At 56.2% G+C, this 25,000-nt stretch overlaps 1 pseudogene; it reads left to right on the forward strand.

Moving 5' to 3' along the window:
- The first annotated feature begins 15,176 nt into the window (after positions 1-15,176).
- On the forward strand, positions 15,177-16,617 carry LOC128773631 (TAR DNA-binding protein 43-like; annotated as a pseudogene).
- Positions 16,618-25,000: the final 8,383 nt, after the last annotated feature.

Genomic DNA, 25,000 nt, shown 5'->3' on the forward strand with positions numbered 1-25,000 from the left:
CGACAAACGGCGAGGCCTGGTCTCGGTCCCGACACGGTGACGGGGGGAGGGAGAGGAGAAGAGGCGGACGCGCGCTCGGTCGTCCAAGCCGAGGCAGGGTGGGAACCAAAAGCAGCACAGAACGGGAGGTGGGCCGGAGGCTGCGGGGAGGGGGCACGCACGAAGCGAGGACCAGACAGCGCGTGCGCGGAGGAGGGCACGGGCTCGGGGAAGGGCGCGCCAACGGAGACGCGAGCCGGGCCACCGGGTAAACATGCACGGGATCCCACCGCCACCAGCACGAGGGCGGTCCCGCGACGCCCGCGGCGCCAGCCGGCCTCAGCACCCTTAGCGAGCCTCCCCACGAGCCAGGCCCCCCCCCACAACGCACGGCGCTGGGGTCCGGACCCACGGGACCCCCGCCGCGGGAGCCCGTCTCCAACCTCCATCCGTTCGGTCCATCCCGGAGCCACGCCCCAGGGAAGCGCCTCCCAAAGCCAGGCGCGGCCCCGACCCGCGCCCGCGCGCCACCCGCCAGCGGCAAAGCCCGGAACGGGAGGCGGGCGGGAGACAGCCGCCGCTCGCGCGGCGCAAGGGGGGGCGGGGCGCGCAGGGGCGCCCCAAGCCCCTCGGGACACACACCGCCACGGGAGAGGCGGGGGGACGCCGCGCGCGTGCGCGCGCGCTCGCACACCACACGCCCGAGGCACACGGGCCACGGCACCGGACACCGGCCAGGCCTGGCGGGACCCTCCCCCGACTCAGAGGGGGGAGGCGCAGGCCGCGGTAGGCGAAGAGCGGCGCTCGGCCCCACCGCGGGGCCGACAGACCTCCTCTCGCGCGGGAGAGAAGGCTCCGCCTAACACGCACAAGGGCATGCAGTCACCCTGACACAGGTGGCCACTACGCGCACAGGAGGGGCAGCGACTGGGGGGTTCCGGTACCCCAAGGCACCCTCTCGGATCGCTAGAGAAGGCTTTCTCACCAAGGGCGCGCCGCCCCCCACCCAATTCGTCCCCCCCATCGGGACCCGCCAGATAAAAGGCGTTTCTTCCCGGGGCCACCAGGGCCCGGGGCGGGGGAGAAAGGTCCACGGCAACGGAGTGACACAGGGCATTCCTGAGCATTCGCGGTCAGGGCCCACAACGAGGGCCACCTGCCTTCCCCACGCGCGGTTGCTCGTGTCGCCGCCCGGAAGGAGCGCCGCGCCTCCGGGTGAGGCCCGAGAAAAACCGAGGCAAAACACCGGCAGCAACGCGCTGGGCAAGAAACCGACAGTCCTCGCTCAGAGGGAGTTTCGGCCAAGCGCCACGGCGCCGGCTCGGCCCGCCACGATCGCTCAACTCGCCCCACCAAGTCAGCCCCCCGCACCCCTCCGGGCAACAGCGGCCCGTGGCGGGGCGGGGACGACAAGGCGCCCGCTCCCCGCAGCGGGGGGAACGGGTGTGCCTCCCTTCACCGATTCTGCCACCCGCCCACCTCGGGCAACTCCGCCAACGGCGGCGACCCAAAGGGGGGTCCGCTGGGAACAGGGAACGGCGCCACCACTCGGCTTCAGGCACCTGAGACGACCTGGAGCGCTCCAGGGGCACCACGGAGGGCCAGGCGCCACGCGCTCAGCACGCCCAGGCGGCGAGCAGCGTGGCGTCGGGTGCAGCCCCCCCACCACAGGGAGGCCGCCCACCACAACACAGCCAAGAGAGGCCAGCGAGAGTGTCCGCTGCGTCAGCCGACCCCGGTCCCGCAGCGACGGGAGGCCGGGGTCGGGCCGGAGTCCGCACCCCTCCGCAACCCCCCGCGCCGCCCACAGGCGGGAAGGAGGAGCATGGGGCCCGCAGGCAGAACGAGAAGAGCGGTCCCACTCACCAGGAGTGTCCGTCCCTCGTCTGACACGGCTTAGGCCCGGCCCGGGAGAGCGCGACATCACCACATCGATCGGTTACCGCCACACGAGGCAGTCCTGGGGTGAGGAGGGGGCTGGGGAAACGCCCGGCGAGGACAGCGACCAGAGGAGGACCTGCTTCAGCCTCGCCAGCACCCCTCCCCCACCTCTCCCAGGGAACAGGCAGCCGGACAACCCACAAGGGGAAAAGGGAACGCCTGACACGCGGCACGGAGCCTTGCGAGGGTGGGTTTGTCACGGCCACGGCCGGGTGCCCGCAGCGGGGAGCGCACGGGGTAGAAGACCCACGCCGCCTCCCCACGCCGCCCTCGGGTGCCAGAGACCGGAGGTGGCGCCACAGCCTGAACCACACCTGGATGCACGAGAGCCGGCGCGCAGGCCCAGGCAGACGGCTCGAGCAAGCAGGCGGGCAAAGGGCGGAGTCGGGCTCGGCTCGGCGTCACCGCCAAGCCCGGAGCCACGCCAGCCAGCGGCGACGAGGCCCAAGTCTCTCTTACAGGATGACAACCGCCACATCAGAACGTGTCAGCACCTACCTGGCAGCAAAAAGTACCTCTTTCAGGAGACAAAAATAACCGCGTTGGCAGGCGGGGCCGAGCCACAGGTCACTGGGACCTTCTGGGACCCTGGCCCGGCCACGGGCCCCAAGCATCTTCCCATCACCGCCAAGCAACCCCACCCCCCCCGGAAGTCCCCGGGGGCCATCTGGTCGACCCCGGGACCGACCGACCGACCGACCGACCGACCGACCGGGGAATCGCGGGATGGGGGGGGAGGATGGCCGGGTAGGCCCTGCCCCGTTACACGTTCGCCCGTCCACGGGTCGTCTCCGGGTCGGGACTTAGAAAAATAAAACACTCCGCGCTGTCGCCTGCGGAAGCCTCCCCGGACCTCGCAAGACCGGCCCCATGCCAGTCCCCGACCCCCGGCTGGGACTGTTTTGGGGGGGGGTCTGAATTGCGCGGAGGCGCCCCCGACGACAGGACCTCAACGGGGATCGCGGGCGCGCCGGCGTTGGCGCCCTATACGGGCTTCCCCTCGCGGCCCGGTCCCCAACTCCGCAGCGGGCCTCGGAAAATCTGGGGAGAAAATCGGGTCCAACGACCGGGAGCACCACGCGTGCCCCCGCCCGGGCCCATCGCGCCCTCCGCGGGCTTCCCCTCAAGGCTCAGGACGGTCCTCACCGGCCCGGCCCGGCCCGGCCCGGCCCGACCGCGAAGCGGGAGGGAAGACAAAAGACGCCTGGCAGGGAAGGACCGACAAGCGACCCACGGGGCCACAGTCTCCGGGTGGCGGCCCCGGACGGTCCCCGCGGTCGGGGGGGCGGTGGGAGGGGAGGAAAGCACCGGCGGGTGCTGGTCGACCCGTCCGGGCAGCCCCCCACCCCGGCTCGCTCCCAGGGAGCGCCGCCGCTACTCCCCCATATACCCGGAGGTTCAATCTCCGGCAAGTGCACCAGCCGCCGGCGCCCCGACGACAGCGGGACGATCACGCCAACGTCGCCGGCCTTCTGGAACTCCGCCCCGGGGACCGCGGCCGAATCGCATCCCTTGCCGACGTCGCCGACGCTCCGGAGGGGAAACGCTATATAAAAGCGGCCGCCAGGTGGCGCCCGACAACCGACCGAAACGTCAGCGGGGACAGCTCGCGATCTCGGGGCCGAGAGGGCGCACAGCCGGCGGCCCGGCCGCCCGATCTCGTCCCGGCCCACTCCGGATGCCGCCTCTCGGTCCCAGGCCGGCGGAGGGCGTCCGCCTCGGGAGCTCCCGGCCGGCCGGCACGGCGCGACCCCGGCAGCCCAAGGGACACTCGAAAAATGCATCGGGGGGCGCCTGGGTGGCTCAGTCGGTTGAGCGGCCGACTTCAGCTCAGGTCATGATCTCGCGGTGCGTGGGTTCGAGCCCCGCGTCGGGCTCTTTGCTGACAGCTCAGAGCCTGGAGCCTGTTTCAGATTCTGTGTCCCCCTCTCTGTGACCCTCCCCTGTTCATGCTCTGTCTCTCTCTGTCTCAAAAATAAATAAACGTTAAAAAAAATTTAAAAAAAAAAAAAAAGAAAGAAAAATGCATCGGGGCGGCTGCCGCTGAAAAGGCGGGGGGGGGGGGGGGGGGGGCAGACCGGCCACTCGACTCCCCGGCCGGCCGAGGCGGACGTGCGCGGAAAACCCCGCACACACCGGGCAGGCCGGGCACGGGCGGCCCAGAGCGGCCCAGGCGGCGCCCGCGCTCCCGGGAGGACTTAGACACATTTCGGCGGGCAGGAAGGGAGGGAGGGAGGGAGGGAGGGAGAGACGGACGGTCAAACCGAAACCACGCGAGAGAGTACTCCCAGAACAACAACGGACGGACGAGCCGTTTTTATTCTATTGGGTCAAGCGGGGGAGCGTCTCTCTCGGAAACATAACAAACCAAGCTGCGGGGGGGGGGGGGGGGGGGACAGAAAGGGGGTGATGGATAAACAAACGACCACGGATAAAGCTTAAGCAAAGTCCTTCGCCGCACGGGGCCACGACGAAGTCCAAAGACCACAAACAGGTACGGGGAACATGGGTGCAAGTGCACCGCGTGGCAAGCGACAAGAATATGGCTTTCACCATTACTGTCCTCAATAAACACCACTACGGGCGGCGGTGGCGGCGGGGGGGGGGGGGGGGGGGGGATGGAGAACGGAAGGAGTTAATAGCCACTCACTAAAAAATGTCCCATGGGGCGCCTGGGTGGCTCAGTCGGTTGAGCGCCGACTTCGGCTCAGGTCACGATCTCGCGGTCCGTGAGTTCGAGCCCCGCATCGGGCCCCTGTGCTGACAGCTCAGAGCCCGGAGCCTGTTTCAAGTCTGTGTCTCCCTCTCTCTGACCCTCCCCCATTCATGCTCTGTCTCTCTCTGTCTCAAAAATAAATAAACGTTAAAAAAAAAAAAAAAATTAAAAAAAAAAAATGTCCCGGTTCCCAGAGGACCCTACAGTCCAAAGGGGGGGTGGGGGGGGTGGGGGGGGGGTGGGCCCCCGCAGGGAAAAGGAAGGTGTCACCGAGACACACCCTATGCCTCCACCCTCTTAGGGTTTGCAGGTGACCCTGAGGGTGACACTGACACGAGACAGGTTAACCGTACAAGGAGCCAACAAATTGATTTCCTACAAGTTTCACGTGACAGGTAGAGCCCCTCCTGAGGAAACCAAGACCCTGAGAAGTGGCCAAACCTAAACGCTTGTATATTGGGTTGAACAAGGAGAAGCGACGGTGGACGACTAACTGAACTACGTGGGGAGGCTAAAGGATGATGAGGATTTTAAAACCAACCAACCAACCAAGATCTGTTCTCCTCTAGAATTCTCTCCACTTCTCCCCCTGTCCTTGAGGATAAGAATGTCACTCCCCTGGTGGCATAGGAAAGACGGGGGGGGGGGGGGGGGGGGGGGGGGGGGGGCCCTTCCAGGGAGAAAAGGAGGAGAGTGCTCCGTGCATGCTTCTTGCACCTGCTGGGCAGGAGGGTAGGGGTGGGTGGTTTACTTTGCTTGCTTGCTTGCTGCTGCTTTTTGAAAGCTTCTCTAATGTTTCCTTTACATCTAAGTCTTCCTTTCCAGTTTGGCTTTGGACAGGAGGAAGGCAGGCCACACGTTTTTCTGGCACGGTGGAGAACGAAGGGTAAGATGAGTGCGGGCCCGTGCGTATTCTTTTCCGTCAGTCACGTGCCGTGGTGAGCAGAGCATCAGCTCTTGCCGGATGGGTGTCTCATTCCTCCGTGAACCATCAGGCAAGATGTCGGGCAAACACACACAGGGAGACTAAAGGTAGGAAGAACGTAGAGAAGACGGGCGACACGTGCCCGAGTCTCCAGAGCGACGATTTCATCCAGGGCACGGCAACGTCCAAGGTTTCCGGACACCACGTTGACGGACGCTTTGGTGCGTAGGTCACTTTGAATCTACAGTGCCACCCTCCGGTCCATTAGCACGTTGCCTCCGGCTCACGTGAGCGAGCGGTGGTGTCGTCGCGCAAAGAGACTGTGGGACTCGTCCCGGGATGGAACTGGGCCAGAGAGAGGGAGGGACGCCGCAGCCCATCGTTGAGCTTCAGGTGTCTGTAAGAGACCGAGTCTCTAAAGTACACCGAGGCACAGGGCGACCCGCTCGCTCGTGCCTGGACGTCTCTTTGTTCTTTCGAGGGGTCGATATCTGTGAGTGTGGTTTGTTTACTTTCCGGACAAGGCGAAAGAACTCTGAAACAGGAAATATTGGCACAAGGGGTCTGGTGGGATGGGAGGGTGCGGGTCAGTCCACGTACCGAGAACACGGGAGGATCGGGCGTCTGAACAACCAGGCGGAGAGGGGAGTTTAGCCTCGGTCATCACGGCAACCGGCACCTCGACAGAAACCACAGAAGGTGCCCAGGACGAACTGCGTCGCAGGAGCCAGCGTGGGCATTGCCCCACTACCCTCAGCCCTCAGCCCAGCAGCAGGCAGCAACTGTCGTCCGGGTCCAGGCCGCGCCCCACTGCCCTCTTCTCAGCCAGAGCGGTACCCGGGAGGGCGGCCCCGGAACAGATACCTCCTCTCCTCCACACACATCTCGCCAACCCCTTGACCGCTTTGCCCGGGATACACAACTCCGCTGTACCCAGGCATGATTTTTCCCGTGGACCGGGGGCCTCCTTGGCCACTTAGGGTGCTCGCACCAAGATGAATCGGGCTAGAGACAGGGACACCTGTGCAGCCCGCTGTTGAGCTGAAGGGGCCTCTAGGAGAGGGACTCTCTAAAGTAGCTGACGTACAGGGAGACCCGCTCGCTCGTGGCCGGATGTGTCTTTGTTCCTTTATTTCTTTTCGTGTTCTTTATTATCATGTTTGGTACAATTGTAAGCGGGATTGGGTTGTTTGGGGTTTGTTTTTTCTTTTCTTTTCTAATTTGTCTTTCTGCGGTGTCATTATCGGCGTATACAGACGCAACAGATTTCGGTACATAGAGTTTGTATTTTTCCTGTGGACCAGGGGCCTACTTTGCCGCTTAGGATGCATGCGCCCCCACCCCCTGCCCACCCGCAGCCTTCAGTTCCCCAAACCACTGGAGGACTCGTGGGGGTGGGAGTGGGGGTGAGGGTGGGGGAGGGGTGGGGGGCGGGGATGGGAGTGGCAGTGGAAGGGAGGTTCAGGGCGATTCATTCCAATGGGCCTCATTCAACCCCTTTGTTCAAATGCAGAAAGCTTTCTGTTAAAGTCTGAGCCTGGGGCTTCTCTGCATTGAATGGCTTTCTTCAACTCCCCCAACCCTTAGGCTGCAGTTTCTGAACTACTGGGAGGAAAGGGAGGAAAGGGAGGAAAGGGAGGAAAGGGAGGAAAGGGGGGGGGGAGGGAAGGGGGGGAGGGAAAGAAAGAAGGGGTGGGGGAGAGAAAGGGGGGAGGGGAGAAGATGATGTCTGAAGAACTTGCCTTCTCTGGAGCAAAGAGAGTCCCCTCCTTTTCCTAACCCAGGAAACCTCAATAAACCATTTGAGAATCATGGATGTGGAGGATGAAATCTTACTATAATGCCTTCCAGGGGTGGGGGTGCAGGTACGTGGAAGGGTAGGGAGTTGAGCGAGCGAGCGAGCGAGCGAGCGAGCGGCATGGTGTGGCGTGGCGTGGCCTGCCGAGTCAGAGTCAGAGGGTGGCATGAAACACGTGATGGTGGTGTCTTAGGGTTCAGAGGCCAAACACAGGCATGGGGCAATAAGGGATAGAGGGTGGGGGAGGCCTGACAGGGGACAATTGTGACCCCGGGCGATGGTCCCAGCGGGCACACTCCTGTAAAGCAACACTAACACTCTATTGATTAGCCATTGACCTCTCCTCCCTCTCCCACCTGCTTCCAAAGGGAAACTGAGTACAGTTTCATTCCACAGGCACTGGCTGTTTCACATGCAACCTTTGACGTGCCACTAAAAGGAGGAAGAAAGATGGACACACATGAAACAGCCCCACAGATGGCCTAGAGGGCGTGGGCGGGGCTCTCATCAGTCAAATTGGGAGTCTGAGTCAGGATCCTGGGGTTGTTTCAAAACATGGAATGGAAGGGGCTCCTGGCTGGCTCACTCAGAAGAGCATGCGACTCTTGGACTCTTGATCTCTGTCAGGGTTGTGACTTCAAGTCCCACATCGAGTGAAGAGAATGTGAAAAATGAATGAAGGAATGAAGGAATGGATGAACAAACTTAAAAAAAAAAAAAAAAAAAAAGGTTGTGGGGCGCCTGGGTGGCTCGGTCGGATAAGTGTCCGACTTGGGCTCAGGTCATGATCTCACGGTCCGTGAGTTCAAGCCCCATGTCGAGCTCTGTGCTGACAGCTCAGAGCCTGGAGCCTGCTTCAGAATCTGTGTCTCCCTCTCTCTGACCCTCCCCCATTCATGCTCTTTCTCTATCTCAAAAATAAATAAAAGTTGAAAAAAAAAAAAAAAGTTTGCAACGTTTATGTCTTTAAAACAAATGGAATCGGTGGGGTGCTTGGGTGGCTCAGTGGGTGAAGCATCCCACGCTTGCTAGATTTTGACTCACGTCATATCTCAGGGTTCGTGAGACCAAGCCCTGCATTGGGTTCTCACACGGACAGTGCAGAGCCTGCTTGGGGTTCCCTCCCTACCCCCCCATACCTCCCCCATAAACCAATAAATAAACATCAAAAACATAAATCTTAAAACACTACAACAAATGGAATGGAAAGAGAGAACGCAACGAGGAGGATGTGAATGTTGCACCTAATACCACTGAACTCTACGCTTATATATGGTGAAAAATCTCAATTGTAGGTGATGTCTACTTCTAACCACAACTGAAAGGAAAACGACAAAACACCGGTCCTTGGCTCACAGTAAGGGAGTTCCTGGATTTGGTCCGAGAGGGCCTTCTCATCCGCCGTGTGGAAAACTATGGAATGGTTTCTTCCTCTCCAGGCCGATGACCATTGCCAACGACAGTAGGTGTAGGTGCTGTCCTACCTGTGAAGGAAAGGCAGGAAGAAGTGTAGCATTTAAAAGCATCTTTTAAACGCTGTCCACCTTTCCCAGTTTGTCCCCTCACTATGTCTTGCGTACCTTTTATAGCATTTACCCTATGTCGATGCAAAATGAACGAGCCTTTTTAAAAACAATTTTAAAGAGGAAGGAAAAGAGTTTCATTGGAGCCCAAGTTAGGAGGGCTGACGGGGATACGCAATCTTCACAAAGCAGTCAGTCATCTGGGGAAGGCCTCACATTGGGCATACATACAGCTTACCAAAAAAAAAAAAAAGGAAAAACAGGGCACGGGGGCGGGGGGGGGGGGGGGGGGGGGGTTGGCCGCAGATGTTAGGAATCATCATGAGGAGAAAGAACACATTCCAGAAAGTTACAGACTTTATCTTCTGTTTTTAGTATGTGCAAGGCTGTATGACTTCAATCTTATGGCGACCAGGAAGGTTTTTGTATTGTTTTCTTTTGTTTCCCTTATCTTTATAAGCCGCCTTTGGAAGCCCCCTTTTTTAGTTAGTTATGTTTAAGAAAAAAAAAAATTTTTTTTTTTTTTTAACAAACCAGACATTAAATCTGTGCTCAGGACAGAAAAAGAGCTCATGCTTTGAGGTTTTCTGGAGTCCCTTTGACCTCGGTAAATATTAAATGTATAGCTTCCCTGGGAGAGCACCAACATAAAAAGTTTAGAATTTCCTTTATCATTTCCCCGTCTTGATCGATATTCTTTCCTCAGAAATCACGGACGATCAACCTGATGTTTTTATGTCCCTCAGTGCCAGGTGACTGTCTTGTCTGCCCTGGGTGTGTCCCTCCTTGCTAGGTATGAGAGTGAGTGTGTGTGTGTGTGTGTGTAAACACACATATATGTCTTTGAACCACCTAGGGTTCCTCGTTGGGGTGAACTTATTGTAACATAAATGGTGGGAAACTCAAAAGTGACGTATGTTCTCTGTAAGTTCCATTGACCAGCAGACATAGTTCATGTGCTTGGCTCAGATGGCCTGCCTTTGTATTTGGCAAAGCATTTTTAACAGAGAGACAGGGACAGCAACACACTTTCAACAAGGACAATTTGAAGGAGCCAGTGCAACATTGGAATACACTTGAATTGACAAAAGAATGAAATCCCAAGAATCCTTTACATACCTGTTGATAAAAGGGAAGGCACATCTGTGATTATTGATGAGGAAAGATGGAGCACCCACATTGAGGAAACATACCTGTCATGCATATTCCCAGGTTTGCTTAGGGGCGGAGACTTAACATGAGAAGGAGGCAAAATTTAGTCCCTGATGTCAGGAGGTTACCTTAGGACACGGAGAAGGGGCTGTGGGTATGCCCCAAGAGCTGGTATAACCTGGATGGGGACTTAGGCTCTTTCTCTCAGGGCTGTGCTGGCTTATAGGCTGCAAGCATATCGGTGGACCTTGAGTCCAGGCTTCTTCAGAGACAGCTAGAGTTTGTTTGTGGGACCTGAAAAGACACAATAGCTGATTAGGGGCAAATAGTTCCCTGAAGAACAAGATTTAGGTTCTCTGCGAGAGAGAGCGAGCGTCAGACTCCTTAACCCTCCGTGGCACAGTTTCAATTGCCCACTCCCCACTCCCCGCCCCCCACACTCACCCCCAGCCTCTGGAGTTTGGATCATTTCCCAATGGTAAGGAACGGGGACGATGATGGGTGATGGCTCGGGCTAGGGCTATCCGTTTATCTCCCCCGGTGAGAACAGTTTCTGTAAATCTCACCTGTCACAGGCCTAGGTGCAGGGCTACACAGAAGTTGTGAAGGGAATCGAAGCAACATGGAGTCAGAGGTGTTAAGTTTTCTTCCCCTTTATAAGTTTCCATTGTCAATCCCTCATTCCACTTCTATGGAACAGGGATGGAGGTCCACCTTCTGAAACTATTTCAAGCCGAATTAGGGTGTGGCAGGGGCTTTGGAAGGGAAGGATTTGACAGGGTGCAGGTCACAACTTTTGCTCCCTTGTGCTAATTGGGGGTGGGGAGGGGGGGGGGAATCAGAGATAATTCCTATCTGAGATCTTGGGTATTTTTCTGCATAGTTTGGTACTGCATCATATCCTGAGATTTCTCCCCAAGTGTATTCTAAGGAATAGTAACAGTATAGTCAAACCCAATGTTATAACCACCTTGTGGGGGGAGGGCACGGGGGGGAAGGTTGTGGTGGTCAAGGGCCTCTTACTGTACCCAAGTGAATTGCTGTCTGATTTTATTTGTATGTTTTTTTTTTAAATCTTATTAAGTAACCTTTACACCCAACGTTGGGCTCGAACTTACAACCCCAAGATCGAGAGCTACACGCTCTACCGACTGAGCCATCCAGGTGCCCCTGTTTATGTGGGCTTTTGTTGCTGGGGCACCTGGGTGGCTCCGTGGGTTAAGCATTGGACTCTGGCTCCGGTCAGGATCTCGCCGTTCGTGATTTCGAGCCCCGCATCCGACTCTGTGCAGACAGCTCAGAGCCTGGAGCCAGCTACAGATTATGGGTCTCCCTCCCCCCACCCCCTCTCAAAAATAAATATTAAGAAACTTATAAAAATACAAATAAAATATGGGTTCTTATTTCTAAAGAGGAGCTAATACAGTTGCAGCAAGTGTTTGTGAACTAGCTTTGACTCTGCCTCCTCGTTCAGCAAGCAATCAGATAACTAATAAGAGGTACTTCTACAGAAAGAAAAGAACACCACGGGTTAATGGGTAGAACAACTTATAAACCCAGTGTCTAAGTCCCAAGTGCGGTCAGTGAGAAGGTGTCTAGATGCCAGGCTCGAAGCATCCTCAGCTGGAGTGGGAGCAGGCAGGGGGCAATCTGACCGATTTTTCTGGCATGTAGTTCAAATGTCTCATTTTGGGGGATTCTGAGTGGCTCAGTGGGTTCAGGTTCAGTATTCAAGTCTGGATCTCCACTCAGGTCTCAATCCCAGGGTCGTGAGCTCAAGGCCCCAGTTGGGCTCCACACTGGGCGTGGTGAAGCCTACTTTAAAAACAACAAAAACACAACAGCAGCAAATGTCTCGTTCTGAATGGCCCATAGAGCAACAGGCACACAGATTGTCTACAACTGTGGCAATTTCTCTGAAGTTTATCTCCAGTTGTCCAGCTTTCCTTTGCAGGGCTTCAGGGAAAAGGGCCATTTGAGTTCTTCAGGATGGTAAGATAAGAGGATGGGAGAGGATTGGAAGCCTGAGTTTGAAGAGTCATAGTCAGATATTCGAGGAAACCAGGATTCAGGATCCAGCCCAGTTTTAAAGGCAAACAACAAACAGTCAAAGAAAATTAATTAACCAGAACTAGAAGTTAACATCCACAAAAGAGCTATTGAAATACAATCTTTTTCTATCGAGACCCCTCCATTCCTGTCAAAGATAGCCCAATGAAAACTTATTTGTTTGTAAAATAAGTCCAGTGTTAACAGACATGGCTTCAGTATTGACATAAGCACAGCAAGAATAGCGATTGACCATATAGTATTTTGTGTTTTTTCTCTCTTCTTTTCCGCCTGCCTGCCTTCTTTTTATTTATTTTTTTTTATGGAGTTCTTTTTTTCCTCTTAAGTTAATTCCTTTATTTTGAGAGCTGGGAGGAAAGGGAGAGGGGGAGAGGGGGAGAGGGGGAGAGGGGGAGAGGGGGAGAGGGGGAGAGGGGGAGAGGGGGAGAGGGGGAGCTCTGCACTGTCAGTGCAGAACCCAGCTCAGGGCTCAAATCCATGAACCATGACCGTAGGTGAAATCAGACGCTTAACCGACTGAGCCACCCAGGCCCCCCACACACCAGATTTCTTTACACTGTCAAATGTACGAATGTATCTCATCATTTTCAGAAACACGTTGTGGTGTTTGGTTTTGTTTCTTTTTTCTTTTACTGTACAATTTTTAGCAAGTCATGAAACGGGCGCCTGGGTGGCTTTGTCAGTTAAGCATCCAACTTCGGCTCAGGTCATGATCCCACGGTTCGGTTCGTGAGTTTGAGCCATGCATTGGGCTGTCTGTGCTGTCAGCACAGAGCCCGCTTCGGATCCTCTGCCCCTCCCACCGACTCATTCTGTGTGTGTGTGTGTGTGTGTGTGTGTGTGTGTGTGTGTGTGTGTGTGTGTCTTCTCTCTCTCTCTCTCTCTCTCTCTCTCTCTCTCTCCTAAAAATAAAGAAATAGGCTGGAAAACAAATCTTCAAGGAAAAAAAAAAACAACAAACGATGAAACATGTTTACTAACAGACCCAAGTATCTTTACTGTTTTTCTGAATAAAGCCAAAGACCAAACACACACACACACACACACACACACACACACACACACACACACAGCAAAACAAAAAACAAAAAAACAAACAAAGAAAAGAAAACGCCGTAGGTTTAGTAATTCACAATTTAGTATTTTATCTTCTGTGGAAAAGACTCAGATGTCTGAAGAACTGAACCTAATTTACCACTTAACTTAGCAAAGCTTTGAAGTTACAGGTCATGAAAGATTTGGGAAGCCATTTTAAAAGTTTACAAATAGGGACTCCTGGGCGGCTCAGTCGGTTAAGCGTCCGACTTCGGCTCAGGTCACAATCTCACAGCTCGTGAGTTCGAGCTCCGCGTGGGGCTCTGTGCTGACCTCTCAGAGCCTGGAGCCTGCTTCGGATTCTGTGTCTCCCTCTGTCTCTGCCCCTCCCTCGCTGACATTCATTCTCATTCTCTCATTCTCTCATTCTCTCTCTCTCTCTCTCTCTCTCTCTCTCTCTCTCTCTCAAAAATAAATGGTACAAGGAAAAAATTTAAAGGTTTACGAGTAAACATTTTTGTGTATTTAACCTATCTCCTGTCAACATTCACCCACGAACACTGTATGCGAGAGACAAAATCGACCATCGTTTGAAGTACTTTTTGCTGACAAACTGCAACGGGTACCGGTGAAGTCATAAATTGAAGTCACATGAAAGCTGATTAGGCCCCTGCCTCGGGCCTGAACCCTAGAGTGCGTGTCTGAGTGGAACAAGGAAGGGCGTAAGTGTTTGTAAAGTTTTTTTGATTTTGTTTTTGATACCTGTTGTAAAACGAGGGAGAAAACGTGTTATGTTGTTTGTAAAGGTCACAGAGATGTATATTTTGAGGACCACAATTACAGGGTCAGTATTGGGACGGAAGCAAGGCCATGACCGGAGCTGCCCACCCCAAAGGCTTGTCATGCAGAGAGCACCAAATTCAAGCCATTTTACAACCACCACCACAAAGAATAAAACCTAACTATCTGCATTGTATTTGATATCGACGGCTCCGAAAATATGTCCATTTTAAGTAAGCAATCACCCTTCCATGGCCCTTAGTACCCAAGACGTCACACCCGTGTCCACTAAAAAGTCAAACGATCTGTTTCCCCACCATCAGGCTCACACGGGAGGCCCCACCACTGGGGATGGCCTAGGAGATCACTGGAGCCACACCAACTGATGCAGAAACAGGGGGAGGGGGAGGCGGCCAGGGAGCCGCCGGCCAGGCCCCAGGCAGATTTAAAGTTTTGGACTCACCTTTTTGTGTTTCTTTCATCTTTTTCTTTTGCGCCTCCAACTCCGCGTCTGCGCGTCCACCTCCTACTTCTTCTTCCATCTCTGTCTCCTGTCTTTGCCTCCTGCAAAAGTGGCTTTGTCTCTGGTTGCTTTTCAGCCCCCTGTGGAAGAGGTGAAGGAGGAGCAGGCCGTGGGGTGGGCACCCATCTTGACGCTTGTGCTCGGGGAGGAGGAGGGGCGGGTTTAGGGTCACTGGCATCTGTCTGCCTTCCTCCTCTTCCTCCTCTTCCTCATTCTTCTGACTATTGGGAAAGGGTGTGTGGGTGTGGGTGTATCGGGGAGGGCAGGTGTGTTCAATTTTTATCTCTCCTCTCTCTGGGCCATCAATTGTGTCCCTTCCCATGAGGCAACTTTCTTATGGAGTAACATAAAACTCTGAATGTAGAGAATTTCACACACACACACACACACACACACACACACACACACCCCACACCCATACCCCGTTCACGTGAATGTGAAACACATTTGGGTTTGTTCTGATCCTCCTGAGTGTTAGAATGCCCAATGTTCACAAGAGCTTGCCTTGAAACACAGTAACGGAGCTCGGTTACAAATTGGTGTGAGCAATAGCATCCAGAGGTAGAGAAAACATCTCACATGGATAACACCTGTGGCCATAGATCCACAAACAAGATGCAAACCAACATCAGCCTCTGTTTCACTCCTATTTGTGGAGAGGACGCGAAAGACCCAATGGTCAAATCTCCCCCTTTTATAAAAACAAATCCAATCGCACGAGAGCATTACCGTGGATGGATCCCATCGTGCAGGTGTTTTCCATTTCCAATGAGAACACAGCCAATTTGGTGCAAAGAAGCCAAAAGCTGCAGCAACCCACAAACCAAATGTGGCCCGGGATATCTCCGTGAGCGTCCCTTCCTCCCCAAAAGCCGGGGCTTCGCTGATGGAACCAAAGGGCTTCCTAGTTTCTGGCTGCGTCGTCTCACGGCCAGCTTTCCCTAAGGGAGCACACAAGGAAACTCATTCAGACACCTCCAAAGAACCCCATCTGGGCCATCAGGGACTCAGGTGACCTTTCCATGTTCCCATGTAAGTAAGCACTTGCAAGTATAGGCTCCATATGTCCTATACGTGTAGCCTGCCGAAGTTTCCTTTTGGGGATGGGTGGTTGCTTTCTCCACACTTAGAGCAAGGTTATTAAATGGTGGCGGTCACGGTGGTGTTTTTTCCTCTTCCGTAAAGAGTTACAAGGCGGCCATTTCGTGGGAGCGAAGCGGTAGCTGGGCTGCTCCTGGATCCCTCGCCGCTTCGGGTTCCCTGTCAGGCTTCCTAGCAGCGGCCTAGCGGAGAAATAAGAGCAGGTGTCTGAATGTACTCGGGTGACCAAAGATGAGAATGACGAGCCCATCGAAATGCCATCGGAAGACGACGGGACAGTGCTGCTGTCCACAGTGACAGCCCAGTTTGTCGGCAGCACGTGGACTGCACTACCGGAATCCAGCGTCTCAGCGTATGAGAGGTGTCCGGCTGGTCAAAGACATTCTGCGCATCCCTGATGCTGGCTGGGGAAATCCGGTAGCGGATAGTCGTCAACTTATCCCAAAGATAGCCACAGAAAAAGGGACGAGACAGGTGCCTGCTTCTTCAGCAGTGAAAGTGAAGAGAGCCATCCAGGGTACGTCAGATTTAAGAGTGTTGGGTCTCCCGTGGAAAACAACCGAACAGGATCTGAAAGAATATTTTGGGAGCTTTGGAGAGGTTCTTCTGGTTCAGGACAGGAAAGATATTCACACTAGTCCTTCAAAGGGTTTTGGCTGTGTTCCTTTTACGTAATAGGAAACCCAGGTGAAAGTCACGCGATCAAGGAACGATGGTGTGACTGCAAACTTCCTGAATCTCATCCAAGCCCAGATGAGCTTTTGAGAAGCAGGAAGGCGTTTGTCGGGTGCCTTACAGAGGGACGTGACTGCCTATAAGCTGCAGCAGTTCTTTTGCCAGGACTGAGAAGCGGTAGACAGCTTCATTCCCAAACGGTTCCCGGACTTTCCCTTTGTTACATTTGCAGATGATCAGGTAGCCCTCGCCCTCACCCTCGCCCTCTCTGATATTATCATTGAATTTATTTTTCTCAATGTACCCCCAAGGTACTTAGCCTATAGGGCAACAGTGGTTTGAGGAGGAGAGTCCTTCATACCCCTCGCCCTTTCAGCCCCCGCCCTGGCACAACCCCCTCCAGGAGCCCTCTGTTTGTTCCCCTTAGGGAAGAGCCTCTTACGTTTTTGTCCCCCTCCCTGTTTGTATGTTATTTTTCCTTCCCTTCCCTTCTTCCCTTCTTCCCTTCTTCCCTTCCCTTCCCGGGTTCCCTTCCCAGAGTTCCTCTGTTTGGGAAGTGAAGGTCCTCACACGGGTGAGGTCCTGTGATACATGTGTTTCTCTGAGGGACGAATGTCACTTTGCATGACACCCTCCAGTTCCATCCAGGTACTTGCAAATGGCAAGACTTCATTCCCTCTGGTGGCCGAGCACTGCTCCGTTGTAGATGGATACCACCTCTTCTGTATCCATTCATCCATCGATGGACATTTGGCCCCTTTCCATACTTTGCCTACCGCCGATAGTGCTGCTATGCACACTGGGGTGCGTGTGCCCCTTGGAAACAGCAGACCTGTATCCTTTGGCTAAGTACCTAGTCATGAAAGTGCTGGGTCGTAGGGTACTTCTATGTGTCATGTGTTGAGGAACCTCCTCAGGTCCCTGGTTCTGGAAAGAACTCCGATAGTGGTTCTAAATCAGGTGCGGCCATCGGTTGGGGACCCCCATCAAATGCAGAGTCAGGCAGCGGTTTTCCTGCAGGCTTTGGCTCAAGCACGGATTCTAAATCTTCCAGCTGGGGAATTTATACAGCGGGGTAGGTATAGACTGGTAGGAATTCAAATTTTTCTAAACACATGGTAAGTGTATTTCTTTTTTTCTTCTCTTCTCTCTTCTCTCTCTCTCTCTCTCTCTTTCATTTTCTTTCTTTCTTTCTTTCTTTCTTTCTTTCTTTCTTTCTTTCTTTCTTTTTTTTAAAACATTTATTTATTTTTGAGAGACCGAGAGAGACAGAGCGGGAAGGAGAAGGAGCAGAGAGAGAGGGAGACAGAATCCGAAGCAGGCTCCAGGCTGTCCGCACAGAGCCCGGTGCAGGGCTCGAACCCACAAACCGTAAGATCATGACCTGAGCCGCAGTCACACACTTAACTGACGGAGCCACCCAGGCACCCCACCCATGGTTAAGTGTATTATAAAACCCATCCATACTGAGAGTTTTCAGAATCAGTACGTTCAGCGTGGGGTATATTCACCACTATTTTTGACATTTTTCTTCAGAAAGAGAGGCAAAGCTAAATGAATTTTAGAAGTTTTGTTACATGAAGTGTTGAAATATCAGGTGTTTGAAAGCGAACTGCTGTTTGCCTGATTGGTTCTCGTTCTCTCTCTCTCTCTCTCTCTCTCTCTCTCTCTCTCTCACACACACACACACACACACACACACACACACACACACACACAGGCTACAATGGATATCAAAGGATTTCTCCTGTAATATTGTATCCCTGGACTCGTCAAGTGAATTCTTTGTGCGTGTTCACTATGGAAACCATTCATTAGAAGTACATTCTTTTTTCCTTGTTTTAATTGGAACCCCACCACATTATTTCCCCACCCCCGGGAAAACCTCCTTTTTGGAGATCATGGTGTCACAGTGTTTGGTCTTTTTGCTTTCGTTTTTAGTTTGTGACACTTGTCTCCCTTCCTATGCACAAGTACAGTATGAAGCCTTCATTGAATCTGTGCCGTTCATCTCATTTCAAATGTTTACGGGAGAAGCACTTCATTGAAAGCAGTGCTGTAAATATTCTGCCATAGGAAGGAATATTTCCGTCTACGTGCTTTCTCACTCTTGAATTCGTCTTCACACCATACAGGCTGTGACTTTGACGGTGGGTGTCTCGTTTGTATCCGCTACTCTTTATTTCGCGGAGTCGTATCAATGCTATGAATGCAAGGGTGTGCTATGTAACCAGAAGGCTGTTAGAAGTTCTGAAACCTTGTGTTTTCTGATCCTCGTGTTCGACCGACAGTGGTGCCGAAGTACGAAAGGCTAGTGTGAGTGAGAAAAGGAGAGAGTGCGTGCAGAGACTCCGTGGCGGTGGCACACGATGGATAGATTTTTTTAACCTGGTGAGATGCATCTCTCAGTCCCTTGACCTCGGTGCAAGAGCGTGCCGAGAGCAACGATAGCAAATGACATGCGAATGTTTTCTGCATCCAAAGGACAGCCACACCCGTTGGAAGACGTTGGAAGACGTAAAGAGAGTTTTGTTCTCAGAGAACCCCGTTAGTTGGATGTGTGAGGTACTTGTATTTCCCCTGCCCTTCCGTCAGCTGCTGTGAACACCGTATGGTGTGTGTTCTGTTCTGTTCCCGATCTGTTAAGTGTGGTCCCGTGAACACGGACTGAGCTTGTGGTGTGCTTCACGGGAGCACTCGGAAGCAGAGCTCACCAGTGAGCTCGGGGTGTCACCACGAAGGCCGGAAGTTCTAATGTCTGCCAGGTAGCCATAAGAATGTGGTCTAATGCAGTTCTGTGTCCCGTGCTTGGATGGTCTTTATAAGAGTTGTCAGTGTTGGGAATTCTTAAATAGAATGGATGAAGGAGGAAGAGGAGGAGGAGGAGGAGGAGGAGGAGGAGGAGGAGGAGGAGGAGTTGTTGTTGTTGTCGTTGTTGTTGTTGTTGTTACGAGGTATAATGACGAAAGACACGGCAGAAAATTTTTACAGGGTTTACTTTCTGTTTTCAGTATGTGCAAAGCTGTATGACTTTAATCTTTGGGGATCCAGGGAGGTTTTCTTCCATTTTCTCATCTGTATGTTTGGAAGGCTCCTTTTTAATTCGCAACTGACTGACTGACTGACTGATGGATTGGTTTTGTTTTTATGTCCTCTTCTCACCCAACATAAGGCCCAAACTCACAGCCCGGCAATGAAGAGTCACCCGCTCCCCTGACCTAGCTGAGCGAGCCAGCCAGCCAAGTCACCCCTTTGATCCATTTTTGTTGTTGTTGTTTATTTAAATGAAGCGGACATGCAACGTGTGCTCCATGCAACGTGTGCTCAGGACAGAAACAGAGCACACGCTTTGGGGTTTGGCAGGGTCATTTGGAGCTTGGTAAATGTTAAAGCCTAGCTTCCCTGGGAGCCCAGGAGCAGGGTCCACAGCCGTTAAAAGTTGACAATTTCCTTTATCGATAGCCATCGAACAGATGATTTATTGAAAACACGAATCTATGGCAAAGATCGTTCTATGGTCTGTGATCAGGATATAGGAAGAACCGGATGGCTACAGCTCCCACCTCACAGACTTCATGTTTCAGTTGGACGTAGAGGCAGGGAGGGAGGTGAGGCAGGACGGCAGGGAGACAGGGAGGCAAGCAGACTGGCAGGCAGGCAGGCAGGCAGGCAGGCCGGCCGGCAAGCAGGGAGGGAGGGAGGCAGGCCGGCAGGCAGGGAGGGAGGGAGGCAGGCAGGCAGGCAGGCAGGCAGGGAGGGAGGGAGGCAGGCCGGCAGGCAGGGAGGGAGGGAGGCAGGCAGGCAGGCAGGCAGGCAGGCAGGCAGGGAGGGAGGGAGGCAGGCCGGCAGGCAGGCAGGCAGGCAGGCAGGCAGGCAGGCAGGCCGGCAGGCAGGCAGGCAGGCAGGCAGGCAGGCCGGCAGGCAGGCAGGCAGGCAGGCCGGCAAGCAGGGAGGGAGGCAGGCCGGCAGGCAGGCAGGCCGGCAGGGAGGCCGGCAAGCAGGGAGGGAGGGAGGGAGGCAGGCAGGCAGGCAGGCAGGCAGGCAGGCAGGCAGGCAGGGAGGGAGGGAGGGAGGCAGGCCGGCAGGCAGGCAGGCAGGCCGGCCGGCCGGCCGGCCGGCAAGCAGGGAGGGAGGCAGGCTGGCAGGCAGGCAGGCCGGCAGGCAGGCCGGCAAGCAGGGAGGGAGGCCGGCAGGCAGGCAGGCAGGCAGGCAGGCAGGCAGGCAGGCCGGCCGGCCGGCAAGCAGGCAGGCAGGCAGGCCGGCAAGCAGGGAGGGAGGCAGGCCGGCAGGGAGGGAGGGAGGGAGGGAGGCAGGCGGGCCGGCCGGGAGGCAGGCAGAGAGGCAGGCCGGCAGGGAGGCAAAGAAAGAAAACGTGGCATCAGGGTACCTTGTGGGCTCAGGTGGTGGATCGTGCCACTGTATCTCGTGGGTTGCGAGTTCGAGTCCCACGCTGGGCGTAGCGCGCGCTTACAGTAAAATCTTTGAAAACCCATCCACAAATACAGGAATAAACAAAACATGGTATCAAAGGGGAGTAAGTGATTGATCGATGGGGGGTGGGGATCAAACGAGAATATGTGTCTAACCCGCAACCTATTCTTTATCGACGCTGCTTTCACTATTTTGCCCCGATGACTTTTTCCACAAGCGGTGGTCCCACCTGAGCGGGCTCCCTTCATCTTAAGATGTTCTGCAGCGAGAGGAAAGGCGTGAGAGGCAAAAGTTAGGCGGATCCATACAAATAAAGACAATCATCGTTTCTGAGACCAGTAGCCAAAGCTCTGCCTCCGTTTAGGATCCAATGTCGTACTTATCTCTTTAAAAACAGAAATACGTACATAAAAACCAGGCAGGGTCGTTGGCTTGGATAAGGGAGGAAGCTGAAATGCAATCATGGAGAACAACATAGGGGGTAAGAAGTTGCAAGCCAGAGCGATTTCACCACCCGTAGCCTTTGAAATGATGATTTGGTGTCTTCGGATACAAGAGAGCTCACCCTACGTAGAAGGTTTCCCACCGCTTGTCATGAAGTATCGGAACACCACAAGCGGATTCCCGTGCTACCAAAACCTCTCTGCCAACATAATCTGTAACAGCTGCATTCTCTTGTATCGTGTGAGTGTAGCGTCATTCATTGCACCACTCTGCCGTTGTTTGACCTTCCAGCGGATTGTAATTTTCGTTTCTTTCGGCGTGCGTGTGGGTATGCGTATCGGGCTATCGAAAACGATCTAGCCACGTTCGGTCCTCTTTTTCTCATTTCTCATAGATGAGTGATGGCGTCAAAGGATACACCTCAGGAAACCCCAGATGGAAGAGAGGCAAAGGGAAGGGGGGGGGGCAGAGTGCTTCTGTGTCCCGTGCCGCCCCCCCCCCCCCCGCACTCTCCCAACACACCAGTCTCCCCTCCTCTCCCCCCCCCCCCCCCCCCCCGTTCCAGGTGTTGGAACAACCCGGAAGTGCCTGAATTAGGGGAGTTCTTTGACCGGGGGGGGGGGGGGGGGGGGGAGAGGTTGGGGAGCACCAATGTTTGGAAACATTGCAGGGCTACCAAGAGTCAGTGTCTAAGGTACTTGGGGGGGGGGGGGTGAGGAAGAGGGGGGCGTGGGGTTTCTTTCTCTTTGAGGTGATGGAAATAGTTTGGAATGAACAGTGATGGTCCCATAGCTTTGTGAGTAGTAGCCTAAGATAGCCCGCTGAAGTGTACACACACCTATACATTTGTTTACTTATTACGTATGCATTCATTCCAGTTGAGTGAGTGGGAGAGAGAGGGGGTAGGGAGGGAGAGAATGGATCACCAAGCAGGCTCCAAGGTGTCAGCACAGAGCCAGATGTGGGGGCTGAAATTCAAGAACCCCGAGATCATGACCTGAGGCGAGACTGGGACACCTTACCGAGTGAGGCACCCAGGTGCCCCTGAACTGTTCGCTTTTACAAGGATGGGAATTTTGGCATGCGAGTTGTGTTTCCAGTGTTAATAGGTGAGGCAACACCTAGAATAGTAAATGCGGGCGGGCGGGCAGGCAGGCAGTCGATGTTTTCTTGTTCTTTCCCTTCTGGGCTTCAGAGGGGGATGGCGAGTGTGAGGGAGGGAGTCCATGACACTGGGCGTAGGTGTTCTTGTGAGCTGAGCGGCTTGGGAAGTTCCCCGAACTACATGACCCCACAGGAGAACAGGAATTCCTTCTCGACGGCAAGAGAGTGGGCGACTAGCACCGCCTGAGTCTGGCAGAGCCTCAAATCTAAGTCGGGGTGGGGGAGCACTTCTGCTGTCCTACCGGTCCTGACCCTCCCTGTCTGTCTGGGGGCCCCTGAGCCGCAGGGGTGGTGTTTTGAGTTGTCCCTCTGTGGTCGTCTTTTACACCAAATACTTCTGTTGAAGGTGCTTGGAGAATAACACAGGTTGGTATTTCCAAAATGACCTTGAGATCCTATTCTCTGCCCCTCCGCCCCTCCCTTGCGCGCGTGAAAACACCCACCCACACACCCCCCCCCCCCGCCCCCGCGCACACACCCCACCCCTTCCCATTCCTTCTAACTACAACTGTTCCTATTTCCATCCATGTACTCCCAGACAGCTTCCTCAAGCCCCACCGCCCACCCCGTCGACCTCTTTGGGTAGTATAAAAGCGACCAACAGGCAGGGGGCGTCCGGGCACCACGGTGGTGGAGTGAGGGAGTCCGTGTGTGACGACTACGGGCGGATCGCAGCAGAGCGGCCGGGACGCAGCACCTGCCTCGCCGGCGCACAGCCTCGTCCCCAGCCACCTGGGTCAGTAGCGTTTCCCGGCTGGGGTGGGGGGAGGGGGACATGGAACGGAGGGCGCACCAAGAGGGCTTTGTGGATCGAATGGACGCCTAACCGAGACCCTCCTTCCTGCCACCAGACACCGTTTGTGGATGGTCGTCGTCTCGCCGTCACGCAGCCCCCACCAGTGCTACAACGAAAGAAACGGGTGTCAAGGATAGTAATGCAAACGAAGGCGGGGCCGATCCGATCAGGGGAAGCGGCGACAGGAGTGGAGGTGGGAGGAAAAAAAAAAAAAAAAAAAATCACGGGAAGAAAGGACAGGCGTGGGCCAGGGCGGTCGCACGGGGGGGGGGGGGGGGGGGGGGGGGGCAGCGGGTCAACGCTCGTCATCGAACCCGGGGACTCGGGTGGCCGACCTCACCGGGCCCAGAGTCGCTAGCGATCCACTGGTTTCCTAAACTTTGGGGTAGACGGCCGCGGCGAAGTCCGGCGTGCTGGTCAACCTCGGGGACCAGCTCAACGGATCCCCAGGTCATGGGGCTTGGCCGTGCTGGTAGAACTCGGGTCTCCTCGAGTCCCGGGCACTCAGGCAACCGGGGTTCGGGTCGCCGGTGTGCCGGTCGGCCCCGGGGCTAAGGGGTCGGGACTCGGGGCTCAGGTGATCGTGTCCCCGGCCCCCGGCGTGCCGGTCGATCTCGAGCGCCGGGTCGCCGGTCCGCGGTGTGCCGGTCGACCTCGGGTCTCAGATCCGCAGATCCCAGCGTGCCGGCCGACTTCAAGTCCCAGGTCACCGGGTCCCCCGGCTCCCGGCGTGCTGGTCGACCTCGAGCGCCGAGCCTCGGGGTCCTCTGTCCCCGGCGTGCTGGTCGACCTCGAGCACCGAGCCCCGGGGTCCCGGGGCCGCGGGGTCGCGGTCCCCGGTGTGCTGGTCGACCTCGAGCGCGGAGTCGCCGGTCCGCGGTGTGCTGGTCGACCTCGAGGCCGCGGGTCCCCGGCGTGCTGGTCGACCTCGAGCGCCGAGCCTCGGGGCCCTCGGCCCCCGGCCCCCGGCGTGCTGGTCGACTTCGAGCGCCGGGTCCCGGGTCCCGGGTCCCGGGTCCCGGGTCGCCGGTCCGCGGGGCCCCGGTCCCCGGTGTGCTGGTCGACCTCGACCTCGAGCGCCGAGCCTCGAGCCTCGGGGTCCTCGGCCACCGGCGTGCTGGTCGGCCCCGAGTCCCAGGTCCCCAGGTCCGCGGTGTGCTGGTCGACCTCGAGTCCGCGGGTCCCCAGCGTGCTGGTCGACCTCGGGCGCCGAGCCTCGGGGCCCTCGGCCCCCGGCGTGCTGGTCGACCTCGAGCGCCGAGCCCCGGGGCCCCGGGGCCGCGGTCCCCCGGTCCCCCGGTCCCCCGGTCCCCCGGTCCCCCGGTCCCCCGGTCCCCCGGTCCCCCGGTCCCCCGGTCCCCGGCGTGCTGGTCGACCTCGGGTCCGCGGGTTCCCGGCCCCCGGTGTGCTGGTCGACCTCGAGTCCCAGGTTCCCGGTCCCCCGGTCCGCGGTGTGCCACCGCGTGCTGGTCGACCTCGAGTCCGCGGGTCCCCAGCGTGCTGGTCGACCTCGAGCGCCGAGCCCCGGGGCCGCGGTCCCCCGGTCCCCGGTGTGCTGGTCGACCTCGAGCGCGGAGTCGCCGGTCCGCGGTGTGCTGGTCGACCTCAAGTGCCGAGCCTCGGGGGTCCTCGGCCCCCGGCGTGCTGGTCGGCCTCGAGTCCCAGGTTCCCGGTCCCCCGGTCCGCGGTGTGCTGGTCGGTCTCAGGCCCGCGTGTCCCCGGCTCCCGGCGTGCTGGTCTACCTCGAGCGCCGGGCGCCAAGCGCCTCGTCTCAGGATCCTCAGCCCCAAGTCTCGGGTCGCCCGGTCCGCGTCTCAGGATCCTCAGCCCCGAGTCTCGGCTCGCGGGTCGACCTCGAATCCCGAGTCGCCAAGTCGCCGGGTCTCCCAGTCCGCGGTGCGCTGGTCGACCTCGAGTCCCGCGTCGCCGCCGCCGCCGCCGCCGCCC

Source organism: Panthera pardus, unplaced genomic scaffold, assembly GCF_024362965.1.
Source record: "Panthera pardus isolate Hobbes unplaced genomic scaffold, ASM2436296v1 HiC_scaffold_258, whole genome shotgun sequence".
Taxonomy (NCBI): Eukaryota; Metazoa; Chordata; class Mammalia; order Carnivora; family Felidae; genus Panthera; species Panthera pardus.